General features: G+C 39.7%; 1 long non-coding RNA gene across 1 annotated transcript in view; it reads right to left on the bottom strand.

The window, feature by feature from the left end:
- Positions 1–458: 458 nt before the first annotated feature.
- Positions 459–17869, bottom strand: part of LOC143636325 (uncharacterized) — a 256311-nt gene continuing 238900 nt past the window's right edge. The window contains exon 2 of the long non-coding RNA XR_013154219.1: positions 459–1597. This is a non-coding gene — a long non-coding RNA (uncharacterized LOC143636325). The remainder of the gene's footprint in view (positions 1598–17869) is intronic.

The following is a 17869-nucleotide window of genomic DNA, read 5'->3' on the forward strand; positions in this document are numbered from 1 at the left end:
CTCTAAGCTCCTTTGTGACCTCCCTCCAACTTAAATGTCTCAAGCCAACTATTTCTCTTACAACATCCCCTAAATAACTTGCAAACTTTGATCTGTTTTGGCCAGTGAACCTACCCAGATTATCAAACTCCACTGCCAGTTTGACACCACCAGAGTTTGCATATTGGGTACGCAGCTTAGGTAGTCTCGTCAACCCCCTTGTGGGTTTTTTCGTAGTAGCAAAACTGTTGAGGGGTTCGATAGCCTCCAAACTGTTGAGGGGTTCGATAACCATCGTCCCTATAACCTCGTCCGGTTGACCGTCGTCATCGTCGTTGGCTTCCTCGCTGGAGTAGCCTTCAGTGTCGTCTGATTGAACGTCGTCTTCGTAGTTGGCTTCCTCATCGGAGTAGCGTTCTTCTTCGATTCTTTCATCTATAAGCTTCATCTCCAATTGTTTTTTTAATAATTTGGCTGATTTGTGGAGTGGAAAATTTTTAATAATTTGGAGTGTAACTTGATTTTTGGAGTGTTAAATGAAATTTGGAGTTTTTGAATATTTGGAGCCAATATTTTGGAGCTTTTTGAGTTTTGCCTCCCTTTTAATTAAGAGCAAATAGATTAATTATTGGCAGAGAACCTGTGGCTGAAAATAGGCACTTTGCCATAAGATGGTTGGATAAGCGTGTATTGCGTATTAGGTATTTATATATGTTTATGTACATTAGCGCGTGACAAGCGTAATAGTGTTTTTTAACAAAGTGTATTTTGTTTTATTTATAGATTTAACCATAATTACCATTCATTACAATACATTCCATGAAACAAAAATAAGAGTGAATAACAAAATAGATTATACAAGAAACTATATAAATTAAAGCATTGAAAAGCTAATTAACCGACCAACATTCAACACAATAAACTAAAAAGTGTATCAATACAACAACCATACATATACAAATACCCAAATCACAAATGTTCCAAACACGTCACCAAATATTTCCCAAATGTTCCAAACATCACCAAATCACTAATCAACTTTTGAAACTAACAAAGTAGCTTCATTGAAGTCATATTCAAAGCTGCACTCATCACCAATCTGTATATCATTTTCTACATTGAAAATTTTCCATTTTGGTAACCAGTATCTTAAGTTCAGGCCCGACTGTTCACCATGAAGTCTCATTTTCTGTTTACGACCTTCGGGATTGACCAAAGTGATTGGCATTTCATCATAGGCATCAATCTTGGTAGCAATGTGACCCGGAAGACGCTGTGAAAAGCAAATTTCAAATATACTTGTAAATAAAAAAGAAATGTAAAAATTCAATTTACCAATTTCTTGTGTACGTTCATGTGGAAGACGATTTTAGAGTCATCATCTTGCTCATCAAGATGAATTGGGTTTTGGGAGGAACTACCCAGATTGCTTGATTGATAGTTGAGAAACAGCTGATTTAGACCAGGAAGGATAAATTCTATGCCATCTTCATGAAAGACATTAATATGAAATGTTTTATCTGATATGATTTCAAACACAACAAAAGAGCCACCTTTCAAGTTGGTTTGTTTAAAAACCTCATTCCATCCATCCTCTAGCCTACAACCCATTCCATACCTAAGACATGAAACTTTAAACATATATCTATCTGGAGCAATAAGCTCGAAAAGCGAATTCATGTAATTGTCACCAAATTCTTGAATCACGTACCACTCAGGGAAATCCTATTAAACATGTTAATTAAAGGACATTTGAATTTGTAAACAATCATTATAAACATAAATTAAAACTTACCAAGTAATGGACGTGTCAGTTTCTGACTGGAATGCATATCATAGTACCGGATTGATCATTTACGTTTCTTTTGAAAGTAAACATATTCAACGTACATCTTGGTTTAATCTCAAAAACAACATATGTTCAAGCTTCTATACAACATTCTCTGATTAATTTAGCCCAACGGGTTCCAAAATAAAAGTCATCAAGTACTTTGATCATAACAACAGAAAACGTTCTACCACATTGATCGTAAATCAAACAACAGCCGGTAATCGATTTCATGTCAGCAAACATTGGTTGAACAGCTTTTGGAATGAGCATAAGTAACACAAAAAATGCTCTTAGAATGTATTTGTTGCAAAACTGTAAAATGTTTCATAAAAAAATTAACAATATTAACATACCATCCTACTCATGGAATCACTGTCGATATCTACCAGGAACTTAACTCCATTATTGAGACGTGGCATTTTTATGTTCTTACAGTAAAGCGATGTCTACGAATTACAGTAAAGCAAAGTAAAAGTCGATTTAGGGTTTTGAAGTTAAAAGGGTTTTGAATTTTGGTTTTATTTATTTCTACACATTTAATTATTTATATATTTTGCTTTTTTGTTTTATAACTTTTTAAAAATAGTATAAAAACATTTATTTTTAGTTTTTTAAATTTTGTTAAAAGAGGAGTTCGTTTAATAAATCGTATTTTTTAAATAAATTTAAAATTTTATCCATTATTGAAGTATTATCTTAACCGTTAGTAAGATTTTCCGGATATGATTTACAACTTCGTAATGGAGAGGCTCATAACATTCTAGGTTATCATCATCACCATATATAAGTGTTATGATGATGATCAACATCATAAAGTTATCGTCGTTATCATGTATTATAGTGGTTATCATCATCATAATCATCGATCACCATCACCATGAAACGGCATCATCATCAGACGTGCGGGTAATCAACGTGGTCATTGTATAGGCTATCGTAGTCGGTGTTGATCATAAGGGCTCAAACATATATCTCGCTATCAGTGTCGTCATCATCGTCACACATCTCCATCAACATCATCATCATCCGATTGCCATGTAGGGGATGTAGTCAACATCGTATGGGTTATCATAAACAAAACGCCCAATATTAGTGATCACCATCGGCACCATCTTATGAATTGTCGTCGTTATCAAATGACATCATCAGTCGTACATGCTACCATCAGTATGACCATCGTATACGTTATCATGGTCATCGTTGATCATACGGGTTACATGTCATTAAACATTGGTGTCACCATTATCATCAACATATATGTGGGGCGGGGCTGTGTGGCGTATTGTCATATAGGTACATATAATTGGTCCTCATCATATATATGTGTGATCATCATCATAGACGTCATGCTCGTCGTACGAGCTACAGTCGCCATCGTATGGGTTGGCGTAAGTAAACCGTATATATAGGTTAGCAGCATCAATATGATAACCACCACCAACCCAGGTAGTTATATTAGCATCGTCTCGTCATAATTGGGCCAATCATCATGGTCATCATACGGGATAGAACCGTCATTGTCTCATGTATTACATATCCGCAATCATACTACACACCACCACCCACATTCGCCACAACGATCCCCAGCACCCACCACTAACCACACTCCATCACCACCCACCACGTACAACCACCCACCACACCACCACCACCCACTAATATTATATATAAGTATATATACATTTATTTATACCCACCACCACCCACCACCACCACCACCATCGACCTCCGCCACCACCACCCACCCACCACTAACCACACTCCATCACCACCCACCACGTACAACCACCCACCACACCACCACCACCCACTAATATTATATATAAGTATATATACATTTATTTATACCCATCCACCACCACCACCCACTACCCACCACCACCCACCACCACCACCACCATCAACCTCCGCCACCACCACCCACTGCCCACCTCACCACCCAACACCACACATCCGCCACCACGAACCACCGCACCTCCGCCACCGTCCACCACCATCATGACCACCTTGCACGCACCTTCTTTTAAAAGGGCCAAATAACTACCGTACGATTAAAATTTAAAAGCACGCGCCTTCTTTTCAAAAAGTCAAATAACTACCCTCTTAAGTCAAAATTCCTAAAAACCGTCGACGATTTCTAAATTCGTGAAGCACAAGTACAAGCACGATTTCTCAGAACCCTAACTCATCTACTTCTGGAACGGAACCAAAATGAAGAACCCTAACTCATCTACTTCTGGAACGGAACCAAAATGAAGAACCCTAACTCATCTACTTCAGAAACGGAACCAAGGACGAAGCAAAAGCACGATAGGTCTCAAAATGAAGACGGAACAGGTGTAACTTTATGATTTTTTTAGCGTTTTAGGTTTACTTATTCTTTAAATGTAAGCATTTGTTTGAATCTTCTTATGTATTAATACGTTTGATAAGCATGTTGTTGTTGTTGTTGTTGCTGTTGTAATACATATCCTTGTTTTTTTTAAATCTATGTATAATATTAAAGCATGTTATAAGTGTATGATTAGCGTGTTATGGCTTTGGTATGAGAATTTATCATTGCGATGTTTGATAAGAGTTTTCAGTTTCCTTGTGATTCGTGTTGCTATCCCCTACCCCTTGTTTTATTGTATGTGTGTGATTCAATTTTTGAAAAAACCAAGACTGATAAAAGGAAGACTAAAAAAGTTGCTCCGGTGGGGTAAACAAAACATGTTGTGGAAGCAGATTCTGATTCAGACCTTGACACAAAAATCGACAGGTTGTTGTCAAAGCGGAAACAGGTGGAACCCAGCACCTCCGGCCCGGACTTTCAGCGTCCGAAAAAAAGAGCCGTTAAAGAAAAGAAGTCAGCCGAGAGGGGATAACCTTTTGTTGAATTTGTAGACCAAAGGTTGATGAATAGGTGTGCACCTATTCATATTGTTGAGGCAGTGAAGGCAATGACCAGTGCCCAAAAAACTTGTGTAGAAGAAATGGGTTTCGGGTCAATGTTAAGACTTCAAGTATCCCAAACTCCAACAACTTTGGGATATTGGTTGCTCATGAACTATAATAACTGTTTAAATGAATTGAATATTGGGAGCGGTGTTATTAAGATAACACCACAAAAAGTACATGAAGTATTGGGGATACCAATGGGTAAGATTCCTGTTTTAGGCAAGAATAGACCAAGATTGGGGGAAGATGTTACTACATATTTGTTCAAATCTCAATTCCCGACAGGTGCAAGAATAAGTGTAAAGAATGTGAAAGACAAACTGGCCGCGGATCAAGGAGTTGGTCAGCAAATCCAAGTAGCAACAATCAATAGATTGAAGATGAGATGGAGAACACAAAGTAATGGAATAGATTGTGGTATTTTTGCTATGAGACACATGGAGAAATATTATGGGAAGAGACCATGGCGGTGTAATCTCCAAACGGAAGGACCTGAACAACAAAGACAGCTAAGAGGGTTGAGGTTAAAGTATTTGTGCAAAATCCTCCTCTCGGATACAAACCAACACTGAAATACTCTTATCAAGAAAGTACTGCTATTCCATGAAAATGACGACACTCGTTTAACCGGAGAAGAGTTGATTGCTGAACTTACGAAAAGGCAACAACAAATTTGAATGATTTCAAAACTGACTGCTAAGTACTTTAAGATACTTGTTATGTTAGGCTATGTACATTACCACTTTAAGATAATAGTTACATGTTGAATCAATGTTTTAACACATAACCAACAAATTTTATTATTACCAAAACACACATACAAACACACCATCACAAACATACAAATTTTATTACTACTAATCTCTGAGTGACACACATAAAAACACACCATGAAACACCGTCACATACTAATCTCTGAGTGACATAAGAAAATTCAACTTCAATTCCATTGAGCAATTCAGTTCAAGAATTGCCTTGCCCAAAAGTTTTAACTTGTCAAGCTCCCTCTTTCCTACATCAACCATAAATAAAACAGCAAGATCTCGGATACAACTAGCGGGCATCCGAGTAAGAACTTTTGTAATGAGATCCCTGGCATCCAAGCTATTTCTAGTCTTTACAAATACTTCAGTAAGAGTTTCCCGACAAGCTTTGTCTACGTCGATTTGAGCCTCAATTCGCCTCCTGAAGGCACCCTTGTAGGATCTGGATGATGATGATGATGATGATGATGATGATGATGATGATGATGATGATGATGATGATGATGAAGAGCTATCCATTATTAAGTAAAAATATAATTTAAAATTATGTAGGTATATGAGTTTCACAAATATGGTGTATGTATATATAACCAAAATGCTCACAGACGAACAGTAACTGCAATAAAATAACAAAAGGGTGTCCCGCGCTTGAGAAACGCAACAATTTGTCTCATCTGTTTTTGTTTAATCTAGAGATTACTTGCATTTATATCACCTGTCAGAAGTAATTGATCACAATTATACGTCACCTGTCAAAAATGCGGCGAAAAATATTATGGTAATGATAGCCTACATTTAAGTAAAGCTATATCTTACTAGATCTTACTATATATCTTACTATAAATCTAACTTAACTACATTAAGTTTTGTTATTCAAACACACTAACACCTTCCACTCCTGTAAAAATGAATTCTTCTGAGACAACCGTGAAGGTCGTCGTGAAAAAAACGATGGAATTTCAGAAAGAAAGAGACGACACTCTGTTGAAGACACATGAAGCGATCAGATCTAGACTGGCTTGGGAAAAAAACACCTTCCACTCCTGTAACTCAATGTTGTGGGAAGACGACATTGAGTTTCGATCCATGGTTGCTGATTATCAGCAACAACAGTCTGAGTGCTACGACTCAGTGTGTGAGACCCTGGTTGACACCATAACTACGGTGTCAACCAACATGAGTGTTAAGGAGATGGGGGCGGAGTCTGTTGACAAGGCAGAGTGATGGTGATGTTACCTTTGCTGGTCTTATTTTTTTTTTTTTTGTTTTTAATGTATTGTAATTAATGGTACTTTTTGTATGGCATTTTTTGATGAATGGTAAATATATATTATCTTAAAATGCTTTCTTAACATGTTTTATGTATTGTAATTAAGGGTACTTTTTGTGATGCATCTTTTGATGAATGGTAAATATGGATAAATGGTTCTCATCTTTCTTTGTTAAAAATCCGTGTAATCAATTAGGTTAAAATATGTAATATACTTGTTCAAAAGAGTCTGTTACGCTTGCAACCCGCTACTGTACAAAAGACATGTAAATATATCCTTAAACGGTAATAAAAAGCATGTGTACAAGTACAACAACTCCTTTTTAAACCCTCCTATATCTAGTTTTGTTTTCAATAAAAAATCCTTTTTCACCATGGAAGAAAACTCATCAAGGACCTCCACATCCAGTAACAGAAGCAATCGATCTCAGGTTTATTGTTTTTGTGTAGTTGAAGTCATTCAAAGAACATCAAGCACCACCAAAAATCCAGGTCGGAGGTTCTACAATTGTGCATCTCAGGTTAGTGAAATTGCAAATAAAGTTGGAATTCATCTCAGGTTACAATTGTTGACCATAAACCCTATATTTTTTTCAACTTTTATGGGAAAAAATGTGATTTCTTTATATGTTCTGATTGTGCTTCGTCCACAAGATATGATGTGTGCACAATATGTACAGACATAATTCCTATCTTGATAAGGGCAAATAAGTCATTAGAGGATCAACTTGCAAGGAGTGTAGCTTCAAATAAGTTATTGTATTTTATTTGCTTCTTGTTGTTTTTAGGGCTTTTAATTAGTTTTGTAATTAAAAACTAAGAAACTTTGTTATGATTTTAGACCAGCTATTATGATGTATTTTTTTTTGTTTCTGAACGCAATTAAAGCCTTAATGAGTAGTTCTGTTTGAGTGTTTCGTAGTTTACTTCATTAAAAAGAGGTTATTATAATATTTCATTAAAAAGAGGTTATTATCAAAAATCAATAAAAATATGTCCCTCCTGAGTTTCGAACCCGCGATATCTGCAATCGATGTTTAATCACAAGCACCTCAACCGTTTGAGCTACACCCTGAGAACGTAGTAGAACCTCTTGTAGTATTTATATAACGAAATTTAGAAGTTTAAAATTTTCATTTTTACCCGCCAATTAATTGAGTTATCTTCTGGAAGACTCACAAATCAATTAGTATTGACCAAATAAAATCTCACAATCTCACCAAACTCTAAAAAATGATCTGCTAGTGTATTTATTGAACTCTCATCAATCTCAATCCTACCAAACAGCTTCATTAATCTCAGGTGAGTACCAAACATTTTTGCTTTTAGTCAGTTACATTTATTGGCGTTAATTAATTAGTATATATATATCGTTGATGATACAGTTAATAAAAAAATTTTTGGAAGATGGATAAGTTTTGGATGTCAGTAGGCGACAGGTGCAGTAAAGCATATAGAGATGGTGTTAAGGCATTTCTACATTTTGCAGTTCGTAATTGCAAGGAGACATCACCACCAATTTCTGTTTCATGTCCATGTGTTCGGTGTTTGAACCACGTATCTCTTAGTGTAGACGAGGTAGAACATCACTTGTACACATTTGGAATTGATAAGAATTATACTACTTGGATAAAACATGGAGAAGCCGACACCAACATTCCAACTAATTATGTTAATAATACTGGGTTTGCCTGCACCAGCATTCCAACTAATTATGATAATAATACTGGGTTTGTTGACACCAACATTCCAACAGATGTCTGTGAAACTGTAGAAATGGTAAATGCTACAAAAGACAATTTCAAAGGCGACAAGAAGTATCAACAGTTTCTACAACTACTTACTGACGCTGAGAAGCCCCTATATATAGGATGTCTTGACTTCACCAAGTTGTCTGCATTAGTACAACTAATCAACTTGAAGAGTAAGCACGGGGTATCTCATAAGTTCGTTGATGAACTTCTGAAGTTGTTGAAAAAGATGCTACCTGAAGATAACGAAATGGTAAATAATATGTATGAGGGCAAAAGGATGATGAAGGCAATGGGCTCAAGATACGAAAAGATATATGTGTGTATCAATGACTGCATTATTTACTATAAGGATTACAAGGATTTGGAAGCATGTCCAGTTTGTAACAAGTCAAGGTGGAAGGTGGATGAGAAAACTAACAAAACTTACATAAACACGCCCGCTAAGGTACTGTGGTACTTTCCCATTATTCCACGATTCAAGCGCCTCTTTCAATCAAAGACCACAGCAGAGAATTTAACATCGCACGCCACGAGTACCAATAAACCGGGTGTTTTACGCCACCCATCAGATTCACCAGCATGGAAAGCCATAGATGACAGGTACTCCGATACCATCGGAAGCGATCCAAGAAATCTTCGTCTAGGGATTTGCACTGACGGGGTCGACGTACATAGAGGCAACAGAAACCACAGTGTCTGGCCTGTTTTAGCAGTCATTTACAACCTTCCACCTTGGATGTGTATGAAAAGAAAATTCATCATGCTTTCTTTATTAATATCAGGAGTGCCAGGAAACAATATTGATGTGTTTTTACAGCCTTTAATTGACGATCTAGCATATTTATTTGAGGTCAGGGAGCCAGCATATGATGCATATAAACAAGAAATGTTTACACTACGTGCAGTTGTGTTATGGATGATTAATGATTACCCTGCTCTTGGTACACTATGTGGTTGCCCTTACAGTGGATTCAAAGGTTGTGTGGTGTGTCGGGGCGACACTCAGTGTGTTCGACTTTATCACACAAAGAAGCAGAGTTATGCTGCCTACAGAAGGTATTTATCACATGACCACCCTTTAAGAAAACAAACGAAGACGTTCAATGGAAAAGAGGAGATGGGAACCGCTAAAGAGCCTATGACAGGGGAAGAGATATACGACGAGGTCAAAAACATTAACAATGAATGGGGAAAGGGATCTGAATCCCTAAGTGGGAGTAAGATGAAAAGGGATAACACAACGCCGCACCAATATTGGAAGAAGTTCAACATATGGTACCAACGGCTCAGCTATTGGAAGTATTTACCTGTCCAACATTGTATTGATTTGATGCATGTTGAAAAGAATGTGGCAGAAAGTGTTGTCGGGACGTTTCTGAACATTCCGGTCGGACAAAAGACAGATTGGCAGCTAGAAAGGATTTGGAGTTTTTAGGGATTAAAAAGGAGTTGCAACCGAAAGCAAAAGGCAACAATACAGAACTGCCTGCAGCATGCTTCACATTATCAGCGCAAGAAAAAGACATGTTTCTTGAAACACTGTATACACTGAAGGCTTCACTAGGGTATTGTTCTAACTTCTCTAGTTTGGTGAATCTTAAACAAAGGAAGCTACAAGGCCTTAAATCACATGATTATCACATGCTTATGCAACAGTTTCTGCCCCTTGCAATACGGTCCATCATGCCAGAACCAATGAAAAATGCTATAATCAGGATTTGTTTTTTTTTTCATTGTAGAAGAGCTTGATAAGATGCAGGAAGAGCAAATAGTTACACTGTGCCTGCTGGAGAAGTACTTTCCGCCATCATTTTTTGATGTCATGGTTCACTTAACCGTGCACCTTGTTAGAGAGATAAAATTATGTGGGCCACCATGCTTTCGTTGGATGTATCCATTTGAAAGGTGTATGAAGGTTATCAAAGGGCATGTGCAAAACAAAACTTATCCAGAAGGGTGCATTGCTGAGGAGAACATTGCGGAAGAAACAATTGAATTTCTAAGCGAATACCAAAAAAACATCAAGAGTACTGTTGGTATTCCACATGATAAGCATGATGACAATTAGGAGACAATTCCTGTGACTGGCGTTAAATCAGTTGAAGTTTCTCCTGATCTTTTCAAGAGAGCACATTTCTATGTGCTGCAGAATACGCCTGAAATAGCGCCGTATATCAAGTAAGTATTACTAACATATTGTAACATCCTACTTTTCATTTTCAAAATAAAATAATTTTCGTTATTTTATAATGGGTCGTTATCGGTTAGAGAAATAGAATACGAGTTGGGCTAGTGTTGGGAAAATGGATATGGGCTATGGACTTGGGATATGAAAGGAAAGGAAGAAAAGTCCATGGGCTTAAGCCCATGATCCCTAAATATAAATACCAATTAATCATAATTAATCCTCATTCTACACACATTTCATACACCACCCAAAACACACACATAAGAACTCTCTCTAGTTTTTCTCTTCTCTTTAGCCGAAATCAAGAAGGAACCCGAGAACCGACCCGAGGTAATACTAGTATGATGTTTTGTTAACTTAAACCCGTTAGAAATGGTCACGAAACGACGAGCCGACACGTTAAACCGTTTAAATCACGAGATCCGGTTGGAATCGGGTATAAACCGAACCTAGGATGAGCTTAGGGGTCACCCTAGCTCAGATATGGATCGAACGGGATGAAAAACGGTGTAAAATGGGCGAAATCGCGTTTTTCCGGCCACCACCCGATTTTCCGGCACGGCTGCGCCGGAAAGACAGCGCCGGAAAGGCGGCTGTGTATTTATGTAATGTCAGGGAATGTTCCTGACATTCTCTGACAAACCCTAACCCTAGTTCGTCAGCGTGCATAGCGAATGAGCAAGTGATTCGTGTGTTGGTTCGCTAAGGGAAAGATTAACGAACTAGCCTTAATTCGCGTCCAGATTCGCTGAGGAAAAGATAACGAACTAACCCTTGATTCGCTATAACTAGTTCGCTAGAAAAGATAACGAATTAAATGGACTGATTCGCTAAGGAGTCCAGTTCGCTAAGGGTCCAATTCGTTATAAACTGATTCGCTATGTGGACTGATTCGTCATATGGACTGATTCGTCACGTCAGAGGGTCAGTTCGTCAGAGGGACCAGTTCGCTAAGATAAGCCAGTTCGCTAAGACAAACCAATTCGCTAAGAGCAATGTAGCGAACTAGAAAGTTTAATAAATGACAGAACAGTCCCTTAACTTAGAAAAGAATGAATTAATTACAAATCAGCCCTTGAACTTTGAGTTAGTGAATTAAATAATAATTCAAATCGTAATGGAAAATGTGATACGCCAGTTAATAGAAATAAAATTTTTCCAAGCAGACCTGGCAGCTCGACTCCAGCCAAGGGCTCTGCCCCTTGGACCCTGCTAGGGGCTGCCACCCCTAGACCCCGCTGCCACGGGCGCTGCCCCCGGACCCCCGTCCGTTGTGGCTTATACAAATATAGAGATGCGACATAAGTAGTGATAGATAATTGATACGTGTAATTGTTATACAGTTAGTCGTGCACAGCTGAAGAAAGGAATAACAATTAACGGTGAACGTAATCGACTTCAGGTGAGTTTCTAGCCCCATTCCTTGTTATGTTTTCGGGGCTGTGTGCATACTCGATGTGATTGTTAATACATTTATCCTAAGTGATAAATGTATGCCTTATATGTATTATCTGAATGTATGAATGGTTTCTTGTCGGTACATGAACGATCTTCGGAATTGCATGTATTGCCAGGAAATGGTATGATGTTATATGTATGTTATATGATAAAGAATGAATGATGTATGTATGAAACTTACGAGTATGTATATAGAAAGGTATGTGAAAAAGGTATGGAAGAAAGGGTACCGAACCCTAATAATATCCGAGGATGAAGGGTACCGGACCCTAATAATATCCGAGGATGAAATAGCGTAAGGTTAGTTATGTATGTGTATGTGTATGAAAGAATGATGGACAGATTAAGAATGTAATGCGTACCTACGGGCACGTATATGTGTATGTAAAGTAAGTTATGTGATAAACTAGAACTCACTCAGCGTAGCTGACTTTTAGTATGCACGCAGGCTAATAGGTGAGGCAGCTCGCTTGATGGGGACACATGGTAGAAGAATAAAGTCTGGCATCTGAAGACTTGCTATGATTATGTTTTGATTTTGAAAGACAGGACGAATGTTTTAAGACATGTTATGATTTATTATGTAATGTTTAAATGAATGATTTATATTCCGCGTAAAGTTTTAATTAACTCTGATATTAAGAACTGCGTTTATGAGTAAATCCAACACCAAAGTGAGGCCACCGGTAACGGGAGGAAATGAAGGAGCTGGAGTAGTTGCGAGAACCGAAGGCCCCACTAGGCGTCGTGGTAGGCCTCGCCGTGTTCCGCGACCTTCGGTTGAGACAGCTTCCAATACTGGAGATGAAGGGAGTGCAGCTGGAGGAGGTCCGGTTAACAATGAAATGGTTCAACTTGATCCCTTAATCCAAGCAGCTATTGTTCAAGCTGTAGCCACTGCTGTGAAGAACCTGAATCCTGAAAAGTCTGCGGAGAAGTCAGGGGAAAAGAGTAAGAAAGATGATGAAGGAGAGAAGGGTGACTCGAGCGAAGTTCGATCTGTGAAAGTTGACGACAGGAAGAGAGGCCGAGGTGGGTGCAACTATAAATCCTTCAAGGGATGTGACCCGCCGAAGCTGACTGGTTTGGGGGACGCAATCGCTACCTTGAAATGGATAACCACTATGGACAAAACTATTCGCATTAGCGAGTGTCGTCCCGACCAAGCTGTCGGTTATGCCACCCAATCTTTTGAAGAGGAAGAGATGTACTGGTGGGAAAGCGTGGAGCAGAGGAAGACTCGGGAAGAGGTTAAGGCCATAAAGTGGGAGGATCTGAAGGAATTGGTTATGAAGAAGTTCTGCGCTGACGCCGAGGTTGAGAGGGCGGAGATGAAGTTCCTGAACTTGAAAGCCGGTACGATGACACATCGTGAGTACACCACCGAGTTCAACCGAATGTCTAGGTTGGTGCCCGATATGGTCGACATTGAGGCTAAGAAAATCAAATGTTATGTGAGAGGATTGCCACAGAAAGTCCGCACGCTAGTCAGGACGGGTAAACATGCTACCTTTGACTCTGCCGTCGAGCTCGCAGAGATAGTTTATGCAGACCTGGCTGCGGATGGTATTGTGGTGGAAGAAGAGAAGAAAGATAAGAAGTGGTTCAATGCCAAGCGACCGGGTACTCAGTTATGGAACTCTAAAGACAAGAAGCAGAAGGTGTGGGAGAGAAAGTCGTGCAAGACGTGAGGAAAGGTGCATGGTGGTGAGTGCAAGTGGGGTACTGGTTCGGATGTGTGCCGCAAATGTGGAAAGGCTCATTCTGGAGAGTGTAGGCTGGGACGAATGCCTGCTATAAGTGTGGGAAGGTGGGGCACTATGCTAACGAGTGTGATGTAAAACCCGCATGCTACAAGTGTGGTAAGACGGGCCACTTTGCTAGAGAATGCACTGAGGGTGAAGCTGGAGGTAGTGGGAAGAAAGATGCTGATCAAGCTAGGCCAAGGACTAGAGCCTACATGCTGACCCAAGAACAAGCCAAGCAGATTCCGGATGTCGTTACCGGTACGTTTTTAGTAAACGGTATTTCTTCCTCAGTATTATTTGATTCGGGTGCGAATAGAAGTTTCGTAGCTACACCATTTAGTAAATTAGCTAAAATGAAATGTTGCAGAGTGTCTGAAACGTTTATGGTAGAAACCGCTAGTGACACTTCGGTTAAAATAATGAGAATGGTTAAAAATTGTAAAATAGAGTTAGAGGGACACGAGTTCCCTGTTACCTTGTATGTCATGACCTTAGGAGGGTTCGATGTAGTTTTGGGGATGGATTGGTTATCTGAGTTTGAAGCTCAGATAGTATGTAAGAGTAGGATAATAAGGTTAAAGTCTTTGGATGGTAGTGAGGTGACGGTTTATGGTGATAAGGAAAGTTCCGGCCTTAATGTCATTTCGATGATCAAAGCCGAAGGTTTATTACGACATGGATGTGGTGCCTACCTGGCGTATGTTGTCAACGCTACGGCCGAGACGAAAGAGATGAAAGATGTTCCTATAGTGTGCGACTACCCAGAAGTATTCCCAGAGGATCTTCCGGGGTTGCCACCGGAGCGAGAGATAGAATTCCATATAGATTTAGTACCAGGAGCCCAACCCGTCGCGAAAGCGCCTTACCGTCTAGCTCCGTCCAAAATGAAAGAACTGATGTCCCAACTGCAAGAACTCCTCGACAAGGGTTTTATTTGACCAAGTATTTCCCCGTGGGGTGCGCCAGTGTTATTCGTGAAGAAGAAGGATGGAAGTATGAGAATGTGCATAGACTATCGCGAGTTGAATAAGCTTACGGTAAAGAATAGGTATCCTTTGCCAAGGATAGATGATCTGTTTGACCAACTACAAGGTTTAAGTTGGTTCTCACGGATAGATCTCAGATCAGGCTATCATCAGCTCAAGGTGAAAGAGGCAGACATCCCTAAAACAGCGTTCCGAACGCAATATGGACACTATGAGTTCCTCGTAATGTCATTCAGTCTAACGAATGCTCCTGCGGCATTTATGGACATGATGAATAGGGTGTGCCGGCCGATGTTGGATAAGTCAGTTATCGTCTTTATTGATGATATATTTATTTATTCAAAGAGTGAGTCTGATCATGCCAAACATCTGAGAGAAGTGTTGGAGACGCTGAAGAAAGTGAAGTTGTATGCTAAGTTTTCGAAATGCGCGTTCTGGTTGCGAGAAGTGCAATTTCTAGGTCACGTGATTAATCCTGAAGGGATTACCGTTGACCCAGCTAAGATTGAAGCGATAACGAATTGGAAGACTCCACAGAATCCGACTGATATACGAAGCTTCCTAGGGTTAGCTGGCTACTATAGGAGATTCATTGAAGGTTTCTCCAAGATAGCCGCACCATTGACCGGTATGACCCGAATGTCGGTAGTATTCAGTTGGGGTAAGTTTCAAGTGGAAGCTTTCCAGGAGTTAAAGAAGAAACTCACGCAAGCTCCAGTCCTTGCTTTACCCGATGGTGACGAGGATTTGGTTGTTTGTACTGATGCTTCGCATCGTGGGTTAGGTTGCGTGTTGATGCAACGAGGAAAGGTGATAGCTTACGCGTCTAGACAGTTGAAAGTCCATGAGAGTACTTACCCGACGCATGATTTAGAGCTAGCAGCAGTAGTGCATGCCTTAAAGATATGGAGGCATTACCTGTATGGTACCAAGTGTACCATTTACACCGATCATAAGAGTTTAAAGTACTTCTTCGAACAGAAGGAACTGAACATGAGGTAGAGAAGGTGGTTAGAATTGATAAAGGATTACGACTGTGAGATTAAGTACTACCCCGGTAAAGCTAATGTGGTCGCCGACGCGCTGAGCCGTAAGAACAAGGAAGTCCTTGCAACAGTGAAGTCATACCAGCTGATTATGAACTCTAGTCTTTTTGAAGAGATTGTCAAGGTACAGTCAGAGGTGCTAGTAGATGAAGGATTGGTTAAGAGAGAAAGGATCTATGGCCAACAAGATGAGATGATGGAAAACACTCATGGTGTTAAGACTAGATTCGACCGTATGTGGATTCCATGCCATGGAGATCTCAGAGGTCGAATCTTAGATGAAGCTCATAAGTCAAGATATTCGATTCATCCAGGAGCTACAAAGATGTACCATGATTTGAAAAGAGATTTCTGGTGGCCAGGAATGAAGAATGACGTAGTAGATTGTGTCAGCAAGTGCTTAACTTGCTTGCAAGTCAAAGCAGAACACCAGAAACCTTATGGAAAGATGCAGCCTCTTGAGATACCAGAATGGAAATGGGAACACATCACCATGGATTTCATAACTAAGCTACCCCGTACAGCTAAGCATCATGATACCATCTGGGTGATAGTGGACCGTTTGACCAAAAGTGCTCACTTTCTGCCCATACGAGAGGCCATCTCGTCAGAAACGTTAGCAAGTTTGTTCATAAAAGAGGTTGTGGCCAAGCATGGACTGCCGTTATCGATCGTGTCTAATAGAGATACCCGATTCACTTCAAGGTTTTGGAAGAAGTTCCATGAAGCTATGGGAACGAGATTGAACATCAGTACGGTGTATCATCCTCAAACCGATGGACAGTCTGAAAGGACGATCCAAACCCTTGAGGATATGCTACGTGCTTGTGTTTTAGACTTTGGAGGAAGTTGGGATGATCATCTGCATCTAGCAGAGTTCTCCTATAACAATAGCTACCATTCAAGTATTGGTATGCCACCGTTTGAGATGCTCTACGGCAGACGATGTAGGACCCCGGTATGTTGGGGAGAGATTGGTCAGAAAGAGATGGGAAGCCTAGAAGTTGTGCAAGAAACCTCGTCAAAGTTCGATCAGATCAAGGAAAGAATGAAAGCTGCTCAAGAAAGACAGAAGTCGTATGCTGATAAGCGGCGACGACCGATTGAGTTTAACGTTGGTGACAATGTGATGCTCAAGGTCTCGCCTTGGAAAGGAATTATTCGCTTTAGAAAGAGGGGGAAGTTGAGTCCGAGGTACATTGGACCGTTTAAGATTATAGATAGTGTAAGCGAAGTGGCTTACAAGCTGGAATTACCAGAAGAGTTAGAAGGAATTCATTCAACCTTCCATGTTTCTCACCTGAGAAAATGTCTAGCCGACGACACGTCGCACGTGCCATTGATGGACATCGAGGTTGATGAACAGGTGAACTACATTGAGCAACCGATCGAGATAGTCGACCGCAAGGAGAAGCAGCTTCGTCACAAGGTGATACCGTTAGTGAAAGTGATATGGAAGCATCGCAAGGGTTCAGACGCTACTTGGGAAGCTGAGGATGAGATGCGCAAGTTTTACCCAAAATTGTTTATGTAATAGTTAGGTTTCGGGGACGAAACCTCTTTAAGGAGGGAAGACTTGTAACATCCTACTTTTCGTTTTCATAATAAAATAATTTTCGCTATTTTATAATGGGTCGTTATCGGTTAGAGAAATAGAATACGAGTTGGGCTAGTGTTGGGAAAATGGATATGGGCTATGGACTTGGGATATGAAAGGAAAGGAAGAAGTCCATGGGCTTAAGCCCATGATCTCTAAATATAAATACCAATTAATCATAATTAATCCTCATTCTACACACATTTCATACACCACCCAAAACACACACATAAGAACTCTCTCTAGTTTTTCTCTTCTCTTTAGCCGAAAACAAGAAGGAAACCGAGAACCGACCCGAGGTAATACTA

The sequence above is a fragment of the Bidens hawaiensis genome, unplaced genomic scaffold (genome assembly GCF_021521415.1).
Source record: "Bidens hawaiensis isolate Kalapana, Puna unplaced genomic scaffold, B.hawaiensis_p1.1 tig00007859_1, whole genome shotgun sequence".
Classification (NCBI taxonomy): Eukaryota; Viridiplantae; Streptophyta; class Magnoliopsida; order Asterales; family Asteraceae; genus Bidens; species Bidens hawaiensis.